Genomic DNA, 27,369 nt, shown 5'->3' with positions numbered 1-27,369 from the left:
CCTTTGAGAGTATACTGTATGATTTTAATCTATGATTTTAAATTGAGGCTATATTAGGGCCTGCAATTAAAAAAAAAACATTTTGCAATAAATGTATTTGTGTGTAATTGATGTATACTTATATTCTATATACATTTAAATACTGGGTCCTTTGATTTGGATTCATTTAACCTTCTAGTTTCTTAACTAATCTTTCTGAGTAAAGTTTTATGGAATTCACTACCACAGGAGGTGGCAGTGGCTACAAGCATAGACAGCTTTAAGAGGGGATTGGATAAACATATGGAGCAGAAGTCCTTCAGTGACTGTTAGCCACGAGGTATGGATGGCCTGATCCAGCATGGCTTCTCTTATGTTTTTATCTTCTCCTTTTGTTCTGGCTTGGCTCACTCATCAATTTTTCAAAGAAATCAGGAAACCAAATTTCCTCTGATTGTATATTACTCCCTTGAAGATTCACTCTGCTGGTCAGTGAGTCCATCTGAGGTGAGGTCTAATAGAAGAGCATGGCATGCCATTGTAACCTCCAATGACCAAACTGGCCAAGAGAGTCAATTGTGCCTGAGGTGCTGTTTTAATGCTTTTTCATGATGCTTTTTAAGTGCTTTTGTTTTTGTACCATGGCCTTCCTAGTTTTTCTCTGGGCAAGACTGACCAGGTGAGCTCCCTCCACAAGAAACAGATAGCAGGAGAAGATAATCAGTGTCCTTTTCAGAGAGGGATGCATTAAGAGGAAAGGGGGGGGAGAGAGAAAGTGGAGAAAAATCCAGGGGGGGGGGAGTGTGAAAAGAAGGTGTGGAAAGAAAGAGAGACAGGCTGGAGAGGTTAGGAGAGTCTCTCAGGTCTGAACAAATTTTGAATCCAGCAGCACCATTAAAACCCATTTAAAATTTTATTCAAGGTATAAGCTTTTGTGTGCATGCACACTTCTTTAGATACATTGCAATGGAAGTTACCAGTCCATACATATAGGGGAAAACATACTGAAGGAAATAAATATATCAAAATCTGAGACTGATGGGCAGACGCCGGCCTCATGACACATAAAAAACACAACCATGAGATTTGAGTCCAATAGCACCTTTAAGACCAACAATGTTTAATTCTTGGTATAAGCTTCTTGTTCATGCACACTTCTTCAGATGGTACTGGACAGGGGTGGCCAAACTTGCTTAATGTAAGAGCCAGATAGAGTAAATGTCCGATGTTTGAGAGACACAAGACATGAACGTCTAATGTTGGTTGGAAGGAAGGCGAATAGATAGGAAGGGAGAGGTTGAAAGAAAGCTTTCAATCCATTTAAAGGGGCAAATGCCTTCTTCAAGCCTGCCACATCGAGGGCCACACAATATGTGCGAAAGAGCCACGTGTGGCTCCTGAGCAACAGTTTGGTCACCACTGGTAGTGGAGGTTGCCTGGCTTTCTCAGCGCGTCTTGCTTCCCTTTGTTCGTCCCCACTGCTGCCGCTAGAGGTCACCTCTCCCCAGTAACACCCCCAATTTCTTGATTTTAGTATCTGATCGACACCTCTGTGCTACTTTTCTGTATTTCCAGATAGGGTCGCTAGATGGTACTGCCGCAGCGGGTCACAACGCCGCTCTTGCAACCCTCCCCCTCCCCCAGCAAAGTAACCTGCGGAGAGAATAGGATCAAGAATCGGCTGTAACTTTACAAACCTCTTACCGAGGGTGGAGCAAGGACCAAACTGAGCGCTCCTACGGGGGCAGCTCAAGTGATACAGCTTCCCCCACTAGCCCCGATCTTCTCTCTGGCCTCACCCCTGCGCTCGTGTGGGTTCGTGTTCTGAGATGGGATGCGTGTAGTAGGACGCTCTGAGAGAGAGAAAGGTAGGACTTCGCTTTAAAATATATATAAATATATTTTGTTGTTGTTGTAGCTGCAGTCTTTTACAGTTCTCAGAGAGGCGCCGAGAAAGTCGAGCATGTGAGAGCCTGAGGAAGAAGCTCTCCTAACTACAGCCCCCTGCACTTGTCCACAGATTGTAAACAAGGGCGAAGGGCGAGGAGCGGTCCTTTTAAAAATCGCAGTTTCATACGGGGGGGGGGGGCTGCAACAGTGCTTCTTTTTCACACAGCCCATCACATTTTCCAATACTATAATCCGAGCCAGGACCCCGCCTACAATGGCCATCTACCGAGGATCAAAAACCTAGGAGAAAAGAAAGTTGTGCATCTCAGTTTACATAGGTAAATGTAAAATTGTACACAATTACTTTCCACAGAAATATAATTTACCATATCGCCTATGGTGTCCACTTTCTGGGTGCTAATTGTTGTTGGGGAGTTTTTCAAGGCCCTTCTTATGGCTCATCGTCTTTAATGAGTTTTAGCAGAGTTTCCTTCCACAACAGGTTCTTCTGTGACTGCTTAGGAATCTAGCCGTTTTTATGGGGAGAGGGGGCTGTTATCTAAGAAAAAGAGGACACCTGGTCACGCAAGTGGTTGCTGTTTATAAAAGGCCAAGGTTTAGCCCAGGTTCGCATGAGGTGGCAATAAGTATAAGAGAGGCTCTGAGCATGGACAGAGTGCATCTGCCTCACCAGGGAGGAACAAGTTAGCTCCTTTTACATTTGACTGTGGAGGGAAGGGGATGTGAGTCCCTTCCAAGAGTGATCCAAACTCATAATGGCAAACCCAACCACCAACTCTTTCCCCATGAATGGATAGTCAGTGTCCTGTGTAGAATGAACTGGAAAAGGACAAGGCTCTTAATACAGTAGGGGGGGGGGAGACAGGAACCCCTAACCCATCCCCACACACCATGGTCCTTGGAGGGATCATGTCCCCATGATAATTTAAAAAGTAAAAACATTTTTAAATGGCATTGCATCCCCGTGGTGGACTTGGGGATGTAGTATTGTGTCATTTGGCCCTAGACCTGTGGGGGCACTGCCCCCTGACTTCCAGGAGGCCTCTGGCGCACAGTCTGTTTTTTTCATTTTCTTTGCCATGGCTGAGCCAGTGAAGCATCAACAGCAGCCAGAGCCAGGAGAGCTGAGCAGGGCACAGTGTACTGCCTCAGGGAAAGCAACAGGTAGAGGCAGAGGAAGCCATGTGGAATGGGCTTGGAGGGGGAGGGAATGGAGGGCGCTCCTGGCTGCAAAGTGCCAGGGTGGGGGAGAGGGAGGTGGAAGGAAACCCCTGCTAGGAAGCAAGCTGCAGTCCCTTCTTCACTCCAAAGTTTTTGGGTTGGCTGCCTCAATTTGGCCAGATTCAGAGCCTCCAGCTTTTGCCCCTACCCCAGAAAGCTTCTGAGAAATGGCAAGCCCCTCAGTGGATGGGAAAGGGTGCCCACTGACTTTTTAAAATGCCCCCCTGGCTTATAAAATCCTGGCTACGGCCCTGTTTGGACCCCAGTGAGCTTTGGGGGTTGAGGGGAGATTTGAACCTGGCTCCCCAGATCCTAGTCCAGTATTCTAGCCAGTACATCAGGTTGCAGAGCACAGATTAAAACAAGATCCGTTGTCAAAGTAAATTTAGTCTGAATGGTGTATGTAGATCTGTGAGGAGAAATAACTCTTTTTTTGCAGTTGCAGTTGTAGTTCGGTAGGGAATTCAACCACCAAGGAAGATTCTACAGAGGAAAGCACTGGCAAAACCACCTCGCTTTCCTGGGAAGCCCTTGCTGGGGTCACTATACATTGATTGTAGCTTGATGCCATTTTACACACCCACCCCACCCCCAGTTCCTGCACAGCTCCTTAGCTTCTGGCTGGACTCTCCTTCTGAAACTCTTATTTTGAAGTACTGCCACTTCAAAGTCTTTTGCCAGGGGTCCAGAAAAGTTAAAATGCCCCCTCCCCGCTGATTTTGAGTGTCTCTGTCTTTAATGACGGACACTTCCCCATGTTCGTGTAGGATTGTTGTGTATGGTTAATCTACATGGCAGAAGGGCATTGCTGGTTTGTGACAGCATGCAACACATTAGGGGATGTGCAACTGAATGCTGGTACGTGGATGTTGCTGGGTCCTTTGATAGTGCCATCTGAGTGGACATGGGAACTGAGTTTGAGTTGGAACCAGGGGTTTGTCTCAAGGTCCAATCTATGTGTTTGTATCTTCTTTGGCTGGCTGTTTTTAATTGTGTGTGTATGCCTGTAAGTCATGGCTGACTTCTGGTGACCCCTAATGGGGCTGGAAGGCAAGGACGTTCATAGAGGTGGCTTGCTGCTTGCCTCCATGTCCTGGCCCTGGTATTCCGAGGAGCTCTCCCATCCAAAAACTTGCCAAGGTCAGCGGTGCTTGACTTCTGAGATCTGACAAGATCAGGCGTGCCTGGGCTACCCAGGTCAGGGCATTCTTTGGGTGGTTCATTGTTGCTGTTGAACAGTTGCTTTGGCCTGGGGGGAGGCTGTCTGAAAACAAGACCTCACTTACTCCCTCCATCTGACCTCTGAGAAGAAGGATCTTCTGAAATAATTTGTAGAAGTTGTTTAGCTGTGACATGGAGATGACAACCAGTGTGTAATTTCCCCCCTCCCCCACTGGGCTTGTCTTGTAGATGAAATGTTCCTTATTGGCAAACAGTCTTTGGTTAGCTTAACAGATTTAAGCATATTTCTTGTTTGCATGTTAAATTATTTTTATTCATACATACTGCATGCATTTGAGATATCGCTAAACTTCATAGAGGGAACTGGAGTGCAAAAATACAGTTTTTGTAAGCAATAGAGGGTGAAGGTAGTCTAATGTTTTAAACCAAATCTCAGTGCAAAAACAGAAGGTCTGCTTTGTGTAGTTTACTGGAATTGCCTGGGAAATTGCAAAGGTGAATACCAAACATTATATCTAGTGATTGGTCAGCAGGGGTGTGGGTTGGTTCAGATCTTTCCTGCAGTCCCATTAGGGATGCTAACCCTTTAATTGGGGCTTGGAGGTCTCCTAGAATTACAGCTCATCTCCAAACTGCAGCAACCAATGGCCCTGGAGCAAGTGGTGACATCAGAGAGAGGACTTTTTGGAATCACGTCCCTGCTGAGCTCACTCTCTTCCCAGATTCCATCCTCTCTGGACAGTGCTCCATAATCTCCAGGAATTTTCTAAGCCAGAGTTGGCAGCCTAAGTCCTCTGCCTCAGCAGTCAATTCTAAACTTGGCAAAGCTGATTTCCAGGTCACAGCATCTGCATGGAGTAACAGCCTTTTGAGTTTGTGGACTAAAGAGGGAGGCGAACCTATTCTTCTTGCATTAAGGGAGCTGTGTTAATGGAAGAGAGAGGAAGGACTGATTTTGTCACCTTTCCTCTTCTAGTGCTGCCAACTGAGTAGGGTTGCCTGGTCTGTGCTGGAAAATACCTGGAGACTTTGGGGGGGGGGAATCTGGGGGAGGGCAAGGTTCAGGTAGGGGAGGGGCCTTAGCAGGGTACAATGCCATACAGCCCACTCTTAAAAGCAGCCATTTTCTCCAGTTGTAAAAGTGGGAGATCTCCAGGCTCTACCTGGAGGCTGGCAACCCTACTACTGTCTCATGCTTATTACCCCATGCAGGTCACATGACCCTGGAAATCAACCTTCCCCAGGATCAAAGGGATTGCTGGGTGAAAAGGAGAGTGGGAAAGATCCACAATCCTGAGCACATCACTTCATCTACCTGTAGGAGATTACGAACCTTCCGACTCCAATAAGGTCTTCTTGAGATTATGTTTCCCTTTGTTTTGTATGGATGACAATCAGTTCCCAAGAAGCACAATTCATTTACTAGTCTTACTGATAACTTTTCAAATAACTTGCCACTGTAAGTTTATTAGCCTCATATCACTGTCCTTGCTTTTAAATGTCAGTCAGTCCATTTAAAAATAGCAGTTGCACAGTTCCAGTATTGCAAGGATGGGCAAGGTATTTCAGCATGGGCTACATCTATGCAGTAATATTTAGATTAAACTAAATTCAGATGTACTCCAAAGAAATAGATGAAAGTAAATTATCTGTCACTGCCACAGAAACCATTTAAACAGTTGATCATATATATTCATAACAGACAAAAGTGCATTATATTTAATTACATTCTGGAGCAAAGCAAATGTCCAAACAAATATTGTCAAACAAATATTATCAGACTTACAAACAAATATCATCATGGAGCAATGCAAACATACAAAGAAACGCCTTTTTTTTTTAGCAGGAATGCAGTACTGGCTGGCTTGGTGCCAGGGGGTGTGGCCTGATATGCTAATGAATTCCTGCTGGGCTTTTTCTACACAAAAACCCTAAGTTAAACAATGGTGACATCAAGGGGCATGGTCTAATATGCAAATGAGTTCCTGCTGGGCTTTTTCTACCAAAAAAGCCCTGCAAATAAATATTATCAAGGATGTCTGTTGAAAATCAGATGTAGAAGTTTTGGAGTATAATTGAACAAAAAGTCATTGGGTAGTATCAGCGAGTTACAGTACTCCTTGAAGATAATCAAGTCAACGAGTTACAGTACTCCTTGAAGATAAATAAAGGCCCTTGATTGGTATGAAAAAACATAAGGGACAATTGAATGGGAATTAGAAGGTCTGGCAGACAGAAAATAGCTTAGCATTAGCAGCTAATGCTGATTAGAGTGATATCTTTTCAGTAACACATTTCCAAAGTGTGACCCCCTGACTGTATTAAAATACTAACAGACACTATCTGTTTTAATAAGTGTATACATAATGAAACATTGTTGAAAGTTTCACATGATTACAAAGTATAGTAATTAGTATTGCCTGAGGTAGCATGTAGGAGAGAATATTAAATATCACAATTGACTGAGTGAATGTACTGATTTTGCATACCTGGTGACTAGTTACTTCCTGGAAATTCCAAAAATCTCCATTTTCTTCACTGACTGCCTTAAGCAGTCTAATTATTAAAGAACTATCAACTATCAAAGCTGCTAGTGACTGAAAATTCCAAAATGCCTTTACAGTGCCTATTAAGAGTGATAATCGTGCAGACTGTTGTTTCAATTTGCCTCTGGCAATTTAAATTCTGTATTGAATATGGATACAGCACAATCAGCATTTACATACAAATACAGAAAAGTCACCTGGATTTTTTTTTTTTTAAAGTCTCAAGTCTATTAGACTGATGGAGCTTTTGGCTCCAGACTGTACTTGGAGGTTGATTTAAAAAAAAACCCACCTGTCTCAGCTAATGCAGATATGCTTGTACAAGATGTACTTTACAATCTACATGAAGATTTATTCTATAGAAGTACAAAATGCCATTACGGAGAACTGGGGGAAGCTGAACACTCTTGTTGCTTTCCTGTCAGGGAAACATAATAGGAATGACATTATATAATCTATTGAGCTAATTTGTATGTCAGACCTCCGCTTTTCTTACCAGAGAAATTCTCAGTAGATTGAAATTAGTTTTGTCTCTTTTGAATGCTTGGCATCTATTCAAGATGCAAAATAGGATGAGTTATAACTTGAAAAAGAAGGCACATCCTGGTGCCAGAATCTGCCAGAAGTGCTTATAGTTGTTATCTATATAATTCTTAAAAATATTTCTTGTTCTCCTTGTAAGTGTTGAGTTAATGATTCCCATCAAAAGATTTGTTCAATGTATCTCTTCATTTGAGGGTGGGTTTTTTTTTGTAATGCTTAGCCATCGACAGACATGGTTTGGTTTTCCCTCTTTGTTTTGTTAAAGTGCCTTTCTCTTTGAACAGCCTGTCATAAGAACAGGAGTCTTGCTACCACAAATAATGCAACAGGGCACACTGCTTATCTAACCTGAATCCCTTCCTGAGAGATGCTGGCGCAGGGGTCCTTATTTCCTCTTCTTCTTCATTAATATTGTGCAGTATCAACTTAGTGAGGAACAAAACTGCACTCCTTTTTGGGTTGTGGAGGATAAAATAGATGTGTCCTGAGTGACCAAGACATGATCAGAAGAAACTGATGGGGTTTAACTCCATCTGATTATGTGGTTGTTCATCAACCCTTCTCCAGAGGTGTATATGGGGGGCGGGGGCAGGGCGGGGTTGGCTATCATCTTCTGTGAGTCTTTTCCTTATCTTCTGTGGGTCTTTTCCTTTTCACAAATTAAAGGTGTGAACTGTTGCCAGATTTGATTGTCTGTTCCTTATGTTAGGTCCTAGGGATAGAGAAGGCATGTGGTGAACAGAAGGCTGTCCTGCCCCTGAAGGGGGGAATAGCCACTCACTTGAGTCTGTGGGAGTGTGATGACATTCAGTCATCTTTGTGAAGGCTGGAGGGAAACTCAGCAGTGGAGTTTTGCCTCAGGGAGAGAGCAGTGAGGGAGCTCAGGTCTGGATCATGAAAAGAGCAAGCAAGGTAAAGGGTAGCTCTGCTTCTCCGTAGTGTGGCAGAGTAGATCGGCTCTACTTCTTGCAGAGAACAGAGGACCCAATTGTCAGGTGTGTCTCTGGCAATGAGCAGACCTTTCAGTCTGACTCTTGGGAAAGGGCAGGCTGCTATGGGTGGCATCCTCTGTGCATGTGTTAGGGTGCAACCTAGTGTTTTACTGGTGAAAGCCTGTTTATGCTGGAAAGTATTAAAGAAAACTGAAACTACTCTCTATATTACTGTGCCTCAGCCAGGTTTCTCTTTTGTCTACCTGGAGACCTGTGCTGCTGGTCTGTTGTAAAAAATCAATCTTCATTGTTAATATATAGTTCCTCCCTTTATCACTTCCATATTCTGCTTATGCACCACAAAACTTTGGGCCCTTGTTGGCTCCTAAGTGTGAGTCTTTAAATTATTAGGAACTGATTAGGTGTGACCCTTGTTTGGAGTATTTTTGCTAATTTGATTTTAAAAATATGTCCTGATTTTATAGTTGGGAAGGTAGAAATGTCCAGTACATCATCTGGTCCACTTGTAGATCATTTTAACCCAGTTATCATAAGGGATGTCAGTGGGTTCTTGGAATCCATGAGGGCCCTCACTGGTGCTCTGGATCCAATCATATATGCAGAGCCAGCGTGTGGGAGTAGGCAGGGTAGGCAGCTGCCTGGGGGTGCTGCTGGGCGCCCCCTCTCTCCCCTGATGAACTGGGCCCGAGGTTTGCATACTGTGCTCCTCGTGAGGAGCGTGGCACACAAGCATCAATGCAAGATGCCTGAGCGAGGCCAGGGCTTGCGTACCTTGTCCCCTGGCCTGCTTGATGATGTCACTCTAGGAGACCCATTTTGAAACCCTATGTTGTTGTGGAAGCTAACTGGGTGATTTTTGATTAGTTACATACTTTCAGCCTAACGTACCTCACAGGGTACTGTGGGTAAAAAGGAGGGGAGGAGAATAATGTAAGCTGCTTTGGTCTGCACTGTTGTCTGGGAGAAAGCTGGGGGGGAAATAAATGAAATAAATAAATAGTAAATGTAGCTGAAAATGGGAGGCAGGTAAAAGGTTTGTGAATGGCTGGGAAGGAGAGAATGAGGCAGGGAAAGAGGAGATGATATGGTGTTTGCTTGCAGGAGGGAAAAAGGAAATTATGTGTGGAGGGGGATAATAATAATAATAATAATAAAATTTTATTTATATCCCGCCCTCCCCGCCTAAGCAGGCTCAGGGCGGCTAACAACATCCATAAAATTATACAATACAGTAGCTATACAAAACTTTAAAATCAACATTATCTAAAAACCATTCTAATGTACATTTAACATACCTTGACAGTAACAGTGGTGTTCCTGGCGCTATTCTGTCAGTTTACATGATAGCGAAGATCCCTGAGGCAAAATCATTTTGGCAGATCCATTTATTCAGCGATCATTAATCAACAATCTGCAAAGGCCAACCTAATACAGGATACAGTAGGGCTGTCAAGTTCTCGCTGGGAATGGGGGATCCCCCACTTTGGCAGGCCCCAACCTGCTGGCAGTGAGGAAGTTGCAGAGGATCCCCGCCCCCAAAGACTCCCATCGCCGCACAGTGTGTGCAGCGCCCAGAAGTGACGTATTGCACTAGGCACATCATGCTGGGATACTCTAGGAATTAACAGAAACTCTTATGGTTTCATGTGGGGATGCTCTAGCAATTTTGGAGGAAACTCTATGGTCCAGCAGCCACAGGGGATTTGGCAACCCTAGGATACAGGGGTAAGTGAGGTGCCACCCCGTAAGTCCTTGAGAGTTCCTACCATCCATGTTGACTTGGCCAAGTGGCCAGCACCAAACAGCTGGGCCACAGTTTGCACAGGTACAGGCTGCTGAGTGGGGAGCTTAAGACAGAAGGGTAGATAAAGATAGGTTGACTGCTGAGTGGAAAAGAGATAGAGCTGCCAACTCCAGGTTGGGAAATTCCAGGATATTTGGAAAGTGGAGCCTGGGGAGAGTAGGGTTGGCAATCCCCAAGTGGGGGCAGGGGATCCTCCAGTTTGGAGGCCCTCCCCCTGCTTCAGGGTCATCAGAAAAGGAAGGGGGAGAGAAATGTCTGCAGGGCACTCCATTATTTCCATTATTCAGTCAATTCTGATTTTTCAAGAATATTTCTTTCATTTTTAAAGATACCAAGCTGAAAGCTTCACCATTTCTGCAAGCTTTTTATGAAAGTGGGTAACCAATAGCCTCCAGCACTAGCCTTGGAGAAAACTCTCAAAGAATTCTCCTGCACATTCTAACCTATATTGCCACAATTGAACATAGCTGCTAGTGATTTAAAATGACACCCAATTAATATAACAACGGCTGGGAATCCCAATCATCCCCCAACTATATAATATAGTTTCATTTCACATACAATTTATTCATAAAGTCATCTCATAAAAAAACAAGTTAAGTCCAAGGCATCTTTAAAAATATTCTTGAAAAATCAGAATTGACTGCACGTGGAATGCTTTTGGCATTGGCATTGGCACTTTAATTTACCTGCGGAGGTGGGCAAATGGTCTACAAGCGCTTTAAGTCGGAAATTGACATGATGAACGGGAAATAACTTTGGAACTTTATTCTTCGCACATTGGACTTTTGAATTTGTGACTTGTATATTGTGAAGTGATATGTACTTTGTGAAATGTGTTTTTGAATAATCAGTTTATATTTATAAACTTACCTTTAATATTTATTCGTTAATTTTTCACAGTTCTTTTGGTCTTTCACAACCTCCAGGTGGGGCCTGCAGATCTCCCACTTTTGCAACTGATCTCCAGCTGGCAGAGATCAGCTCCCCTGGAGAAAATGGCTGCTTGGAGGCTCTGTAGCATTGTACCATGCTGAGGCCCCTCCCCTCCCCAAACACTGCCCTCTCCTGGATCCACCCTCAAAGTCTCCAGGTATTTTCCAACACAGACCTGGCAACTCCAGGTAATCCTCACAACAGCCCTGTGATTTAGCCCATTATTATTTCCTTGACACCAATTGGGAGCTGAGGCCAAGAAAGTTGTTGCTTGCCTTGTGGTTTCATGGCTAAAGCTGAGCTGGGGATTTTCTTACTCTTCATGGCAGCCTTATGCAGCATCAGTTTTCTGTCCCAAGCATGCCCACTTGCAATACATGGTTGTTAATATACAGCTTCTGTTCTGATATTGTTTGTATGACAATGGCAAAATGTGATATTGGGTAGGCAGCAGGAACAGCTTTTATGGTAGAAGAGGTTAGCCGTGCATAGTGGCCGCATCCTATTTATTTTTAGTTATTCAAACACTCAGAACTTCAAGTTCTAGCCTGCAGTGTGTAAACTTACTAAAATCATCAATAATGTAGATGGAATTCAGTTTGTATGGTATAGGATGAACTGCTGTGGTGTTGGCACTTATGAGGCAAGTCTGGTAAATGTGTACGGTCCAGAAAACAGATAAACAGAATAGAGATTTTAAAGTTGTGTTTACACAGTCATTAAAATTATATAACTTGGCACATTGGGTTTTTTTGCACCTTGATTTGTTCCCATAAAGTAGAAATTATAGGCATTTTCAATCTCTTAAATTTGCTTTTTGATAAAGAATTCAGATTAAAAACCAGCTCCATTGGGAATAGTCCATTTTAAATCCAAGTGCTTCAGTTTATTTGGGTGCTCAATCCAGGTTATAAAATGTGGCTATTAGAATATAACACGTGTATTTGACATTTTGGCAGGCCAATGAGAAGTCTTACTTTTACCACCCATCTGCAGTGACAAAATTACTTCCTAGTTTCTTTAACATTATGGTTCTTATTCGCGTTTACCAAGGTTGGTTGGTTCAAAATAAGCCAGATAAAACAACCAGTTTTCACATTTGTTGATAAACACAAGGAATTTCAAATTATATTTGATAGGTTAATTTCTGTGGTTTCCATCAAGAGTTTACTTTTGCCAAGACGCAAGAAATGCACAGCATTATTAAGAGTCTGAAAACCAGTTCATCACCAGATCTTTCTCATTTTCTTGGTAAACTTTAGCATTTACTGTTATCTATGGAATAAATTAGTGTGTGATAATTTATTGTTTCCTGTTGGCCTGCCAAAAGGTCCACAGTTTTCTGTAAATGTGAGCATTTATTACATTTTGGTCATTTCTGTTAGCATGTGCATAAGCTATTTCCCTAGTCCATCAAGGGCAAAACCACATTTCAGTCAGGCTTCATAAATCTGGATTCATTCATTGACAAGAGGCTGTTTTCATATACAGATTCCATGGCTGGATCCTGGTGTCTATTAACTGATCTACATATGAGCTTCCTTTCCTGGGAGCAGGCATAGCAGATGCAGTGGAGATGAGGCTACTGTCTTGACAACACTGATCACCTGTGTGGTGATATAACCCTTTCCCCTTACTTAGAGGGATTAAGTCTAATAGTGCCAGCCATTAGTTCAACTGAATAGGCAGGGCAGTGGTCCTTAACTTGGTGCCCATGGATGCCGTGGCACCTTATTATGTGTTTCCTGGTGTCCACTTCTTTCTTAGATAAGTAACTTTGTCCTGTCCGCTTTCTTCTTCCCCAGAGAATCTCTTTCCTAAAGCTAAGAACCAATCCTGACTTCACCTTTATTGGAACACAAGGTGCTTCAGAAGAGCCCAGGAGGTATTTCCTCTGTGTCTGCAAGGAACAACCATTTGAAAATGGCTGCCTCCATCATAGATGCTCCCAGCATTTTGCAACTGGTCCCAGCCAACCCCCGGAAGTCTAACACCTATTCTCAACATTCCAGAAATGTTAATGGTTCAACAAGGTTGAGCACCTAGGGTTGCCCAGTTGGACCTCCTCCCCAGAAGGGGACTTGAGGGGGGTGTTCTCGGAGGGGGCAGGGCATCCCAATGCAATTACATGATGTTGGGGATGCAGTCCTGCCCCCAACAGTGATCATCCCCCTCCGTCTCCTTCTGCTAGATTTAAATGGCCCTACAATGGATCCGGTGAGCACATGGCCCACTGATCAGCTGGAGGGCCCTTTAAATCTGGCAAGAGGGGAGGGAGAGGGGCAGCTGCTGGCTGCAGACCTGAACACCAGATAGCAATTTGCTGCTTGGAATATGGGTGAGTACAGCCCCACTTGCAAAAAGCGCTTAAAGGGTCATCCCTTTAAATACTTTTTTGGGGGAGGCAGATTTCAATGAAAGATTACATATTTTTGTTAGGAGATCCACAAGTTCAACTTTGAGTTCTTTCAGAACTCTTGGATGTATGCCATCCGGACCTGGTGACTTATTAGTTTTTAATTCGTCAATCAGTTGTAGGACCTCCTCTCGTCACCTCAATCTGACTCAGGTCTTTCAACGCCCCTTCCAAAATTAGTGGTTCTCATCTTCCACAGTGAAGATGGAGGCAAAAAATGCATTCAGCTTCTCAGCCATTTCCCTCTCCTCCTTCAGTAATCCTTTGACCCCTTGGTCATCCAAGGGCCCCACTGCCTCTCTGGCTGGTTTCCTGCTTCTAACATATTTGAAGAAAATGTTATTGTTCGTCTTTATGTTTTTTGCAGTATGCTTCTCATAGTCCCTTTTTGCCTGCCTGAACACAGTCTTGCATTTGATTTGCCACAGCCTGTGTTCCCTTTTATTAATCTCACTTGGACTAGCTTTCCACCGCTTAAAGAAGCCCTTCTTACCTTTTACAGCTTCCATTACTTTGTTTGTTAACCATGCAGTCCTTTTCTTATACCTGTTCGTGCCTTTCCTAACTTGTGGTATATATTTTATCTGAGCTTCTAAGATTGTAGTTTTAAATAGCCTCCAAGCTTCCGCAAGGGTTTGGATTGTATTTACCTTTCCTTTCAGTTTCCTCTTCCTCTCCCTAGGCAGTGGCCTACCTGGTAGTGTCAACCCTACTCCTGTCAGATTTAAAGGGCCCGTCAGCTGTTCATCAGGCCAGGTGCTCCTGCAGTCATCTGTATGGTTCTTTAAATCTGGCAGGAGAGGAGGGAGAGCAGTGGCCACGGTTGGGAGCAGGGCTTTCTTCACTGCGCAGCTGACCTGGGGTGGGAAGGAACCCCAAAATTGGGGGAAACCCCACCCAGACCGGGAAGCTGGCAGCCCTATGAACAAGAGGTTCAGAGATATAAGAATTGTATAGGGTAGCCACGTAGTCCTGATTTTAAAATTATGTATTTACAAGTGGGGGCCATGAAACTTGTGTGGCTGGATTCCCAACCCCTCTCATTGCTGAGCCTTTGTGAGCCTAATTTGTTACTACGTGCAAACCTCACCCTGAGAACTCAAGGTAAACTTGGCTGGGAAGTTGTTCAGGGGTTCCAGAAGTAGGAGCCAGGAATAACAACTCAGTGGATGAGCGGTGGCCTCTGACACCATGTTTGGAGGAACTCTCCACAGCATTGCCAGATGGGAAAATAGTCCCATTCATCTTCCTCAAGTACATGGGTGGGAGTCAAGAAAAGTCCTGATGGTTCTATTGGTACCAATGGGCACCATGTTGGGGTGCTAGTAGATTTATACCTAAAATAATCATACATCTCAGAACAATGCACTATCAAAAACATTAAAAAGGCATTTGTCCAATTGTTGTTGAATGTTTCACACTTAAGATTTAATAAACTATTTTAAAAAAACTGAATAATCCTGCTTTCCAAATCTTAAGCATGTAAGCACTCGCATGGTGTGAAAGTTCTGATCTCCGAAGCAAGTAATGACAAAATTGCTAAGTTTATCTTTGTTCCCGTGAATTGTGTTTTTCATTAAGGCACTGCACTTCCTGAAATAAAATCTGTTACAGAGATATTTGATACTATATTTGCCAAATTAGTCGCAGAATGCAATGTGATCTTAGCTTTTTATTTACGTCTGTAAGATGCTAAAACAAAGCTCTTTTTGTGTTAAAGTTGTGGACCTGTAATGTAATGGTCTTTCTTAGTGGAGAATGTTGAATGAAATAGACTTATGAAACTGTCTTAAAGAAATATTTTTAGTTGACAGGGTAAAAATAAAATATCTGCTCTTTAAATTTCTATATAAGTCTTTCTTAAAATGCACAAAAAGGGGTGTGTGAAGACAGAAAACAGGTTTTGTTTCAAAGCAAATGATCTTTGTCAGGAGCTAGTGCACAGATCTGTGGTGAATGCTGCTTTTTGTGCATGGAACTGTCTGTCATATCTATTATAGTGAACAGGGGAGTGCTTTCTTTTGGAGCCTCAAGGTGGTCTCCACTCATCTGAAAATGAGTTTTTCTGTATTCAAGGAAGAAGGCAGTTAAGGCTGCCCGAATAAAAACATGTGTGTTTCCTTTGAAAAGTGAACCTCAAGAGGCTGATTCATAACTGCCTAATAAGGCTGAGTTCAGATGTCACAGTTAAACCTTAATTAAGAACTGCAGTTACAGGAAAGGGAAACAGAACTCAAAACTAATTGGAGTTAGTAGAAGTTTTCCATCTTCAGTCTCCTGGGCTGGCCTCTGGACCTCAGTAACAGCTGGGTCTCTTACCTCCCCCAAGCTGCTTACAGCATCGTTCCCCTCTCTTCCATTGTACTATTGCAACTATTACCCTGTGAGGTAGGTGGACTGAGAGAGAGTGGTGGCAGGCCCAATGTCACCCAGCAAGATTCCATGGCAGGGTGGGAATTTGAATTTGGGCCCCTCAGATCCTGTTTTGACATTGTAAGGAGGAGGGGAGAAGGAAAAAGGAGGGAGGGAGGGAGAGCGGCAGGGAGCATGACAATTAGGTTTGCTCGTGGTACCTGATTTAAATCTAAGAGGTTTATACAGGTTGTTGCTGTCTGTTACCTTTCTCCTTTGCTCTGCAATATTCCATTGGTTTTGTTTGGTCAACAGATGCAGCCAAAAAGAAATTAGGTTCCTGACTGTTGTTTGATTTCCATAGCCCCTCCTCACCTTTCATTGTACAACATTGTCCATATATTGCAAAGTATAGAAAGCAACTCTTAGGTATGTTTTCTCCAGCGTGTATTGAAACCAGTACTTTGTACTTTATTTGTCAGCGCTTTTTTTTTTTAGTAGGACCGCACAGGAACGCAGTTCTAGCTGGCTTGGCATCAGGGGGTGTAGCCTAATATGCAAATAAGTTCCTGATGGGCTTTTTCTACAACAAAGCCTTGTGTGAAACAATTGTGATGTATGGGGGTGTGGCCTAATAGGCAAATTATTCCTGCTGGGCTTTTAATTAAAAAAAGCCCTATTTAGAATTTACCTGTTGTGAATCTTAATTAATTGCTTGCTGGGAGGCGCTAAATAAACTAATTTTTGTCTGGCCTTTTTTTCTGTCCCACTTTAAGTGGAAAAAGAAATTATGTAAATGAGAGCAATATTATTTACATTTGAGGGGCACCTTGTAAGATTATCTGATGCCTGGAATCCAAAAAATGTTAAGAGTGCTGTATAAGTATTTGAACAAACTGAAACTACTACAGACAATAAAAGCTTCTCAGATTCTTTTTAAAGGGCACAACAGGAACAAAGTGTTAACCAGGCTAGGCAAGGCCTGAGTGGACATAATTCTTCCAAACCTTTTCTGTCAGCAAGACAGATCATTCATGCATTTGAGCTGTTTCCGCAAAGAACTGCAAAACCTCCATCCTGCTCTCAGTTCATGTGACTTTCCTGAGCCTGAAAGACTTTTCCTGTGATTAACTCTAGTATTTTCACCAATAAATGATCTCTGAGGTGAAGACTAGGCTGGTCGTTAGCCTGCTGGGGGTGGGAGATCTCCCACCTCCAGCTCCTGTTGCCTGCTGGTGCTCAGGATGCCAGCGGGAGGGGCAATGGTTTTATGTCACTTCCACAAAAAAACTGGAATTGATGTCACATTGCTCTAGGAATCACCAGAGACTCCTTGGTCCCCCCCCCAAGTTATATAATGCTATCACCCAGTTGTGCCCCACCATGCCCCTAGACTCCTGCCAGTTGCCAGCTTCTGCTGGCAGTTCTGCTGATCAAAGCCAATATTTGTAGCTTCATCAGTTAAGCTCCTATCAGTATCTTTCTTCATATAAAACTTTTTAATGTTTATGCTGTATGTGAAAATATCCCCCCCCCCCACCATTGTGATCCTGCCCCTCCCCTGGGCATAGTTCTGCGTCTGCAGGTGAATCACTGTGTGGTGGAGAGGATCAGCCTGTATGCAGGAGAATCACGCTGTGGTGATTCTGTTGAACCCTTACAGCCCTGCTTTTGCCAGTCCTCAGCCAGGTTCTGTGCTGCTATGCAAGGTCCACAGCAAGATGCTTGGTGATCAGGTGATTCTGTGAGGTTGCCTGTACCCTGCAGTGGGATTTCCACTTTCAGTCACCTTCTTAGTCAGGCTATGAACTCCCTCTGGCCTGGAGGGGAGGGGGTTAAACCACCCAGTGCCTCCTTTCTTTGGGTTGTTTCTTGCTTTCCAGTTTGAGAAGAGCTTTTTTTTCTGGGAGAATGTGGCGGAATGAATTTCCAGAACCTCTTATTAAAAATGTTTAAAAGTTCATGAGGGACAACTGTATGTTTCTCCTTCATTTCCCTCTTGAAAATTCTGGCACCTCTTTTTCCACTTTAACCCATTCATTTATGTGGGAGTGACTCTTTTATAGATTCCTCCTGCTTTGCCCCCCCCCCCCACTTAGTCCACATCCCTCCCACCATTGCCCTCATAGAGTTGGCTGCCAGGTTGAGTTGGGGGAGGCCTCCATCCCTCAATGTTTTCCCTTCCATGGCTTTCCAAGCCCCCATTTGTGCTGACAGCTCACAGTCTTTGTAATGTGTTATAATGAAACTGTGCCGTGACTGAAGATGAACATGGATTTATACCAGTGTTTTGCACATAATACATGTATAAACCTGAGAATCTGCTAGTGGCTTAATACATCTCTGTTGATCTAATTACAGTTTTTGTAATTCAGGAGATTTGTACATTCACTCTGCTGCTCAAATATTATGGAAAGGAAACCTTATTTGCTAAAAAGCAAGTCTCTCTTATAAATGTGCTTCTCTGTTTTCACTGCTGTTTCACCAAGATAATATTTTCTCTTTCCAAATTCCAAAACACATATGTGTATGCGTTCCTGCGGACAGTGGGGTGGGAAAAATACAGAGGTTGAAATGCTCTCAGTGCTTTGGATTAAAGGGCATTATCTGTGAAAGACCTTGTATAACTTGATATTTTTACTGACATACTAAATCTCGAGTCCTCCACTGCCTTCTTCTGATGAGTTAGTGGATTTAATAGCATTCTTGTGACCCATCATGGCCTTTTTGAATCAGCTTGAAAGCACTTTAAGGAGCAACAACAGGAAAAAAGTTTGGAGATGTAAACTGTTAACAAATAATCATGATGTTGCTTAAATTAGGGATCGATGCTGGATTCAGTTTAAATGCCCAAGAAATGGTAATGTGATTTATGTAAGACCATTAACTTGTATTGTGCTTTACATTATGACAAAACAGCCATTTTCTCCAAGTGAACTGATCCCTGTCCCAGGAAGGTGCTTTGGAAGGTGGAGTCTATGCCATTCCCTAAACCCTGCCCTTTTCAGGCTTTGCCCCCAACATCTCCAGGTATTTTCCAACCCAGTACAGGTATCCATATCCACACAGGTGAGTCTTACTGCTGGGCCCAGGGATGTGTCCTGCCCTGTCAGATGGGTTGTTGCCACGTAGCCCATCACACCCTACAGCATTTACCCTCCAAGTTGGGTGGAGCAGAGTGGGACAGAGCAGGAGGGTACAGCCATGGTAGCCTCAGCAACAATGCAGCTTTGAGCTTGGCAGTCTGCCTCAGGTAGTGGTACGGCACTAGTTTTTAGCGTTTTATTGGCTCAACTGTAGGTGAGGCTGGGCAAGGCAGCAGTGACTATCTGGGCCCAGGTGACTTAAATCAGGGTATGTCTGTGGAGAACAAGGGTAGACTAAGACACAGGTAACAGAAAGAGAGCAGAGCTTAACACAAGAACCAGTCGCGGTGCTGGGGCTATAAATGGTTAGGAAGAGGAAAGGGTTGGATGCTGGCTGGAAGGACAAAACACAGGAGCAGAAAGGAAAGGCAAGCCAGCCAGGAGGAAAAAGGGAAAGAAGCAATAACAGCCAGAGAAGAACTACCCGGGGTGGGGGGCACGTGTTCCTAGGCAAAGAGGCAGACTGCTGTATTGTGGCTCTTCTCCTTTATAATATATTGCTGTTCTTGACTAGGCCCAGGACTTTTTCTGTCCTGGCGCCAACTTGGTGAAACTCTCTGCCAGATGACATCCAGGCCCTGCAGGACCTTATGCAATTCTGCAGGGCTTGTGAGGCAGAGATGATCCTCCAGGCTTTTGATTAAGGACAGCAGCGGCTGGCACCTTTCTTTCCTTTTTTGTCTACCCCCCTTCAGAAATTTTACTCTCTCCCCCTATGTTGTGATAGTTTGGAAAAAGAACTTAACTAGTGGTACGGCACTAGTTTTTAGCGTTTTATTGGCTCAACTTATTGAAATGTTGGAATTTTATTGATTTTGCATTGTTTTATCTGTTGTACATCACCTGGAGCCTGGCCTTCGCTGGCCAGGATGGGAAATTAAAATAATAATAATAATAATAATAATAATAATAATAATAATAATAATAATAATAATAATAATAATAATAATATGTACTTTAAGAGCACTTTTGTTAATACTTTCTATGACCCACAATAGCATAAATTTCTTCTGAGGAATAATCCCATTTGGTCTGAAAAGCAGAAGTGGGGACTCTCCGGCTGGACCCTGATTCTTTATAACCTGATGAGCCCTGGAGACTTCTCTATTGACATGTAAATTGTGCTGCCCTATTATGGCACTGGGCACAGTTCTGTTTAGTCCAGCTGTCCTTGTGTTGTGTGTCATTTGTTGCTTAGTCTCTAAGGCTGGACGATGTTTTGCAAACACATGGCTGTTAAGATTTGCTGCTTCCTGGAGTGTGGCAACACATCTCATGTGAGTACAGTGTTGTAAAAACTTTGGTAGTTGTGAGTTGTACAAATAAAATGCAAAGAGTTCTGGCTAGAAGCATCTAGGAAGACAGTGTTTGCATTCAAATATTTGAAATATGTTACCATTTAAGCCTCAGGAAGAACCGTTAAAAGCCTTAGACAGTAATTGAAGGTTCTTTCCTCTTCAAACAATGAGCCATATTATCTTCTTCAATGGGGAAGTCTGTGTGGCTTTGCAAGAGGATAACTGCCGAAAGAGCCTATCCTTGTATCTGGGGGTTCTTTCCTTTGAATAAAACCATTCAATTATTATGGATTAACAAAAAGCTTTGCTTTGTTATTAAATAATTACGCTAGGTGACTGCGAATTTGTTTTTTAATACCAGCTCATCTGTTCCTTTTTTTTAAAAACAATATGATTGCTAGAAAATTGCTGCTTCTAAAATTTGCTTTTGGAAAATACGTAACACTGAACAGAGAAAGCCAAAATTAAAAAAAAAAAAAAGTACCTGCAACATTATGACCTCATCTAGATTTATTGAGAATCTGTAAACATCTTTAAAAAAAAACCCCAAAAAAACCTTTCTACATTATTTTTGTAATGAACCACGTCAAAGTTTATGCATGCTTAGCTCTTTATTGGCTGGACAAAGAGGACCGATGTTGTCTTTAGTAAGAGTAGAAAGAGAGTGAGTTATCTAAAGGGCAGTAGAGGTAAAATATTCAGTGTTTCCCTCCATGTGATTACTATTTTTTGGCTTATGAGATTTCTATAATTTAAAAAAAACACAGAAGAGATGAAAGGCTAACAAACCTAATGAACAAAGTTTGTTAGATTTTCTGAACAGATCTGCAAGCAGCAAGAAAGTATGGAAAGCTTATTTGATGCTTTTCTAACTTAAAAAATACGAATTTTTGACTGTTCATTTTGATGTTGTGAAGTATAGTAACTTAACAGATGATGAGAATGAGAAAAATGATGCAGTTTCCTCCAGGACTTATTTCAAGTTGAAAAATCAATGAAGCAGAAGGTTGCAGAAAAGATGTTCCAAATGGTAAAAGCAGTACCAGAGCAACACAGTACACAGACAGTCTTGCTTTTCAAAAAAGCGAGTAGTGACTGAACAAATAGGATTTTTTTTTGTACATCAGCCTGGAGCAAATGCATCAGGTACTAAAAACCAGAAAGATAAATAGTGGTCCTGATCTAGAAAAGGGGATTATGGAGCTGCTGAGACTTCTTTGTATGTTATCCTTCTGTTTGTGGGTAGGTGCCACTTGCTTTGTTCTGGGGAGTACCAAAGAGAGAATTTACACTTCACAATTTAAACTCTGGTAAAAGAGTTTAAATGGTGAAAAGTTCAAATGTGCTGGCGTCAATAGTGAGTGGTGCTTACACATATATGGCTGGGTTTCCTTGCATTAGCCATGAAATCAGGATAGGGAGAGAATCGAGAACAGCTGTATAGCTCCCATTGTGCTCATTGTGCAGACAAGAAGGATTTGACCTTTGTTCTTCCCCACAGATCAAATTAATCTGCAGTTATTCTCTGAAGACAGAGGTATTCACAACAGTGTTTATTCGTTTTAGATTAATTATCATGGAATGGAAATTGGCAGGGCTGTCTTTGTAGAAAAAGCCCAGCAGGAACTAATTTGCATATTATGCCACACCTCCTGATGTCACCATTGTTCCACAGCAGGAACTAATTTGCATCTTAGGCTACACCCCCGATGCCAAGTGTTCCTGCTCAAAAAAGCTCTGGAAATTGGAATACCAAATCCAAGATGTTTTCAAATCACTAGCCCAGATCCGACTATACCCTTAAACGACAGTGATGGTACATAATTTGAATAAGGTTGCACAGTTTGTGGCCCAGTATTCTGAACATGCAGTAAAAGTCAATAAGCCTCCTGTTTTGGTTGCCTTCTGGGACTGCAAAACCAGGACCGTTGTCAAGGATCTGGCAGCCAATAATCCATGACTGGTGAGCTATATTCAGTTTGGTGATCAGGTCATATGTTGTGCACATCCTCCATTAAAATGTCCCATGGCTTCTGTTCAATGTGCCAGAGATTTTGAAAAGAACTAGGATTTGGTATTCATTCACCTTTTTTCTATAGGGAGAGAGAATGGGAATGAATGTTTAGCTGTTTCTGTCACTTCCTCCTTCTGGGACACAGCAGGAGAGGGAGCTAAAGTATAGTCCCTACCATTCCTTCTCCAGTTTTGTCAATGCAGATATTTTCTGTAGTCCTGGTGTTTGTGCCTCTCCTTCTCATGTCTCCATTCCTTCATAGCAATTGGTTTTTGTCAGGAGACAAACATGCTATACTTACTTTATCTTGAAAAATAACAAATGTGCATCATGAGCCAAAGCACATTAAGTTCTCTTAGTAAGCAAGGTTTGCATACTTTGCACTAAAGAAATCAAGGGAAGGTGTATAAAGCATGCAAATTTGATAAATTATGCTTCTTTGACCAGTAAAGTACAAATTATTTGTTGCATAGTGTTTTTGTATAATTCTTCTGTTAGTTGTCAGGTGGAAATAGGGAACTATTGCCCTTGACAAATGGAAATCTTATCTAGCACCCTATGAATTCCATAGATTTTACCAAGCACTTTCATAAAAACAACAGCAATTTTCTAGCTCTTATTATTGCAGACAGATGCTTGAAACACATGCTTGTCCTTTAAAGCTGTAGATGGCTTGGGACTGGGACTTAGGGTTGCCAGCCTCCAGGTGGGACCTGGAGATATCCTGCTTTTACAACTGATCTCCATCTGGTAGAGATTAGCTTCCCTGGAGAAAATGGCTGCTTTGGAGGGTAGACTCTATGGCATTGTACCATGCTGAGGCTCCTCCCCTCCCCAAACCCTGCCCTCTCTTGGATCCACCCCCAAAGTCTCCAGGTATTTTCTAACACAGATCTGGTAACCTGAGACTTGGGTATCTGAAAAAAAAAACCAGTCTTCTCCCAGACATTCCTGCCCATGAATTAAGATTACAGGGAGAGGCCCTCCTGACTGTCCCACCAATTAAAGATGCTCATTTGGTGAGTACATGAGGGCCTTTTCCATAGCTTCCCCACAATTATGGCACAGCCTCCCCAGGGAAACGCACCTGGTCCCCTCATTGTTGATCTGCAGGAGGGAGATGAAGACTTTCATTTAGGACTGCATTTGATAACTTTTGTTATTGGCACAACTATTATTGGTTTTATAACTGTTTGTTTTAATTGTGTTTTTATAATGTTTTGTTTATATTGTAAGAAGCCACTTGGAATTTTTCAAGGGAGAAAGGTGGCTAATACATGTAGCTAAATAAATAAATAAAGTTAACATGTGTGCTAGTTCTGCTTTCTGTGCTTTTTCTTGGCATGCTTATAATCAAAGCACATGTATAATCACCTCACTGTAAGTGAAAGTTGCCTATTTGGGTGGAAAGATGGCAAAGTAATGTTTAAAATAAACAAGTGAAAGATTTTATATAGCATAGGTCATACTATTCTGCAGCTGTAGTTGCAAGTTTCTGAATTATAATTTAATCTCCTGAATATATATTTTGGAAGGTATGTTTTCTGCATAAAGTGTCTTTTATACTTGAAGATGTTTTTCATTTCACTAGATTTAATTCAGAAGTTCTTGTCCATGGCATTAATATGGATAATCAAACAGGACTGTCCATGCAGAAGAGAGCAATGAGGATGAGTGCAAGAGGGAAGGCTGAGGGACTTGAGAATGATCAGCCTGGAGAAAAGGAGGACGAGAGGGGCGTGATTGCTCTCTTTAAGTATTTAAAAGACTGTCACTTAGAGCAGTTGTCCCCAACCTTTTTTGCCCCACGGCCCAGTCCCAGGGCCAGCCCACCAACCGCAGCCCCAGAGCTGGCAGGTTGAGGGCACCCCCTTCCCCCCCCCGCAGTACCTCCTCCTCCCCTGTTTCCACCTCCCTCCTTCACCCCCCTCCCCCCCACGCAGCCTTGCAGTCTCCTCCCCCCCCTTTTCTTCTCCCTCCTTCCCCCCCTGTGCAGCCTCACCACCTCTTAAAGCTGCAACTTCACTCCTACTGCTTCAGACCAACACGGCTGCCCACTTGGATCTATCCTCCTCCCCCCGTTTTCCTCTCCCTGTTTTCTCCTCCCTCCTTCGCCCCCCCATGCAGCCTCGCAGCCTCCCCCCCATTTTTACCATTCTAAGGCTGGGGAAGGGGCTGTGAAGCTCCTCCCAGGCCAAACCCCCCCCTCCAGGAAGGAGGCAAGGGCAGCTTCCCTTGCCGCTGCTGCAGTGATTTTCCTGGCTGATCAGCTGATCGGCAGGGGGGGGCAGCCTGGGAGGCACTTCACCTCCCCTTCCTCAGCCTTAAAATGGTGAAATGGGGGGAAGGAGGCGCTGTGGGGGGGCAAGGCTGCGGGGCAGGGCCTGTGAGGCTGCACGGCCCATTGCAAACAGGCCGTGGCCCCTGACTTATTTATTTATTTTTCGCATTTATATCCCGCCCTCCCCGCCGAAGCAGGCTCAGGGCGGCTAACAATAACATTAAATCCACAATAGAACAATAAAACCATAAAGCAATAAAAACAATTACAGTAAGATCAATTAAAATTAACACTTGCTCTTTAAATATTAAACAAATTTTTAAAACAGTTTTGGTGCTAAGTTCCATACCATGATGTTAAGCAGCTCTGTACTTTAGTTGAAGGCCATTCGAAAAAGTGTTGTTTTACAAGCCTTGTGGAATTGGGCAAGGTCCCTCAAGGCTCTAACATCATCAGGGATGGTAGGGATAGGACTTGCAATTATATACTGATACTGGCTAGATATTAGGAATTTTTCTTTTTTACAATAAGGGTAGTTCAGCAGTGGAATCAGTTTCCTCAGGAGGTGGTGAGTTTCCCCTCACTGTCAGTCTTCAAGCAGCAGCTGGATGAACACTTGTCAGGGATGCTTTTAGGCTGATCCTGCATTAGATTAGATGGCCTGTATGGCCACTTCCAACTCTATGACTCCCCTTTGTATGTCTTGTTTTCAGACAATTTTAAATCCTTTCCTATTGTGAACTGTTAGATAAGGGGAATTGCATTGTTAGCTAATGGGAACTGAGGTTTAATGAAGCTTTGATATGCCTTTCCAAGTTTTGGTGGGCCCTGGGTAGCATGTGTGTGTGGCTCCCTGTCTGCCTTCTGCTGCTGCACCCCCTCCCTTGCCTCTCTCCCTAGATGTTTTGCATGCCCTTCCACCCATACATTTGCCCCCACCCTCTCACTCACTTCCTATTCCCGACTAACACATATGAACATATGAAGCTCCCTTATACTGAATGGACCCTCGGTCCATCAAAGTCAATATTGTCTACTCAGACTGGCAGTGGCTTTCCAGGGTCTCAAGCTGAGGTTTTTCATGCCTACTTGCCTGGACTCTTTTTAGTTGGAGATGCCGGGGATTGACCCTGGGACCTTCTGCTTACTCACATGTCCATCATTGATGGTGTCCAGGAGCACTGCTGCCGGGGGTTTCACCACTCTGCATCACTAGATGCCCTTCCTTGGCAGAGTTGGGCCGTGTGTATGGCAGGAAGTGTGGATGGCAAGAGGGTTCACAAGCAAACTAGTGGGCAGCAGAGGAAATGAGCAGCAAGCATCACTGGAAGCTTTGGACATTAGCAGCTGCCTCGCCTCAGGGTATACTGAGGTGCTTTAAACATTTTTGTATCATCATAGTAGTTAAATCTGCTTCTCACTGTTCCAAATATTTTGCATATAACAGTAATATCCTATTTTATATTCATGCTTGTAAAATCTATCAGACTGCTTTTTCTGGACTGACCATCTGAATGCTCAAACCAGGGATGGGGAACCTTTTTTCTGCCAAGGGCCATATGGATATTTATAACATCATTGGTGTGCCATAAAAAATTATCAAAAAACAGTGTTCCGCCAAGGGAGAATGATTCAGGCCAGCAAAATTAATGCAAATAATTGTTTTTCCATTTGAAGTCATGTGAGGAGAGCCTAATCTGGTGCACACACACCCGGCCCACCACCCTATACAAATGCATAGGTCCAGGACTTTTTTGTAGAAAAAGCCCAGCAGGAGCTCAGTAGCATATTAGACCACATCCCCTAATCTGGTGCACACACACCCGGCCCACCACCCTATGCAAATGCATAGGTCCAGGACTTTTTTGTAGAAAAAGCCCAGCAGGAACTCGGTAGCATATTAGACCACATCCCCTAATATTAGCATATTAGGTCACACACTCATTAGCATATTAGGCCATACCATCTGGGATAATCAAGTGCAAACTGAACTGTGACAGTAACTTTTCCAGGCCCTGCAGCAATTCTGGCTGGCCAGCCAGGCCCCAGGGAGGTACATCTGGGCCCTGTGATCCCTGCCTGGCCCTGGGGAGGCTGCTGCACAGCGCAGCTGGACCCCACAATCCTCACTGGCCAGCCAGGCCCCAGAGAGGCTGCCACATGGCTTGGTTCGGCCCAGCAATCCCCAAGGGCCACACCAAGTGACCTCGAGGCCCTCGGGACGGAGGTTCCCCACCCCTGCTCTAAGCATTCTTGGAAGAAGTAGAAAGTCTTTCTTTCCCCTCATGCCATAATTATTATAAAATGTATGGACAACAGGGTGGTTAAATTTAGTTAAATTTAGCCTGGTAATGAAGTAATTCTGCTTGATCAGCAGTTATTTCCTAGGCACTGAGATGCTGACATGCTCGTGTTCAACCAGCCCTCATATATCAGGGAAGAGAGATGAATCCTTTTCATGGTAGAATTTTGGATATGAAAGTTTTGAGACCCCCACATCCCCTTTCTTTTTTTTAAGAAGCTACTTAAGGAATACAGTCAGAGTAGTTAAAACATTGTTGAAAGGATACTTTCATTTTCTAAACATTTCTGAAGCATCATATCAATTGACATGACTTTCACATACACAGCAGTAACTGAATCATTATAGTTCCTGAGAAGAATTTTCACTCCTTTTTTGGAGGGGTGGGGAAGGCACCATAGTCTCTTGCAGTACTGGCTGTTTTTACACTGGTAGTTTGCAACTCTCTATCACCACATTGGAAACTCACCTTTTACATTACCTAA

At 43.2% G+C, this 27,369-nt stretch overlaps 1 protein-coding gene across 4 annotated transcripts in view; it reads left to right on the top strand.

The window, feature by feature from the left end:
• Positions 1 to 1,622: 1,622 nt before the first annotated feature.
• LOC132590597 (ankyrin repeat domain-containing protein 6-like) overlaps positions 1,623 to 27,369 on the top strand; it is a 108,090-nt gene continuing 82,343 nt past the window's right edge. The window contains exon 1 of one of the 4 annotated variants that reach the window (XM_060263547.1): positions 1,623 to 1,847. The gene's annotated coding sequence lies outside the window, so the exon portion shown is untranslated. Of the gene's footprint in view, positions 1,848 to 20,150; positions 20,267 to 27,369 lie in introns of those variants that run through there. The other 3 variants (XM_060263552.1, XM_060263546.1, XM_060263548.1) reach the window with 3 other exon arrangements.

Source organism: Heteronotia binoei, unplaced genomic scaffold, assembly GCF_032191835.1.
Source record: "Heteronotia binoei isolate CCM8104 ecotype False Entrance Well unplaced genomic scaffold, APGP_CSIRO_Hbin_v1 ptg000323l, whole genome shotgun sequence".
NCBI lineage: Eukaryota > Metazoa > Chordata > Lepidosauria > Squamata > Gekkonidae > Heteronotia > Heteronotia binoei.
This window is presented reverse-complemented; position numbering and strand designations above follow the sequence as displayed.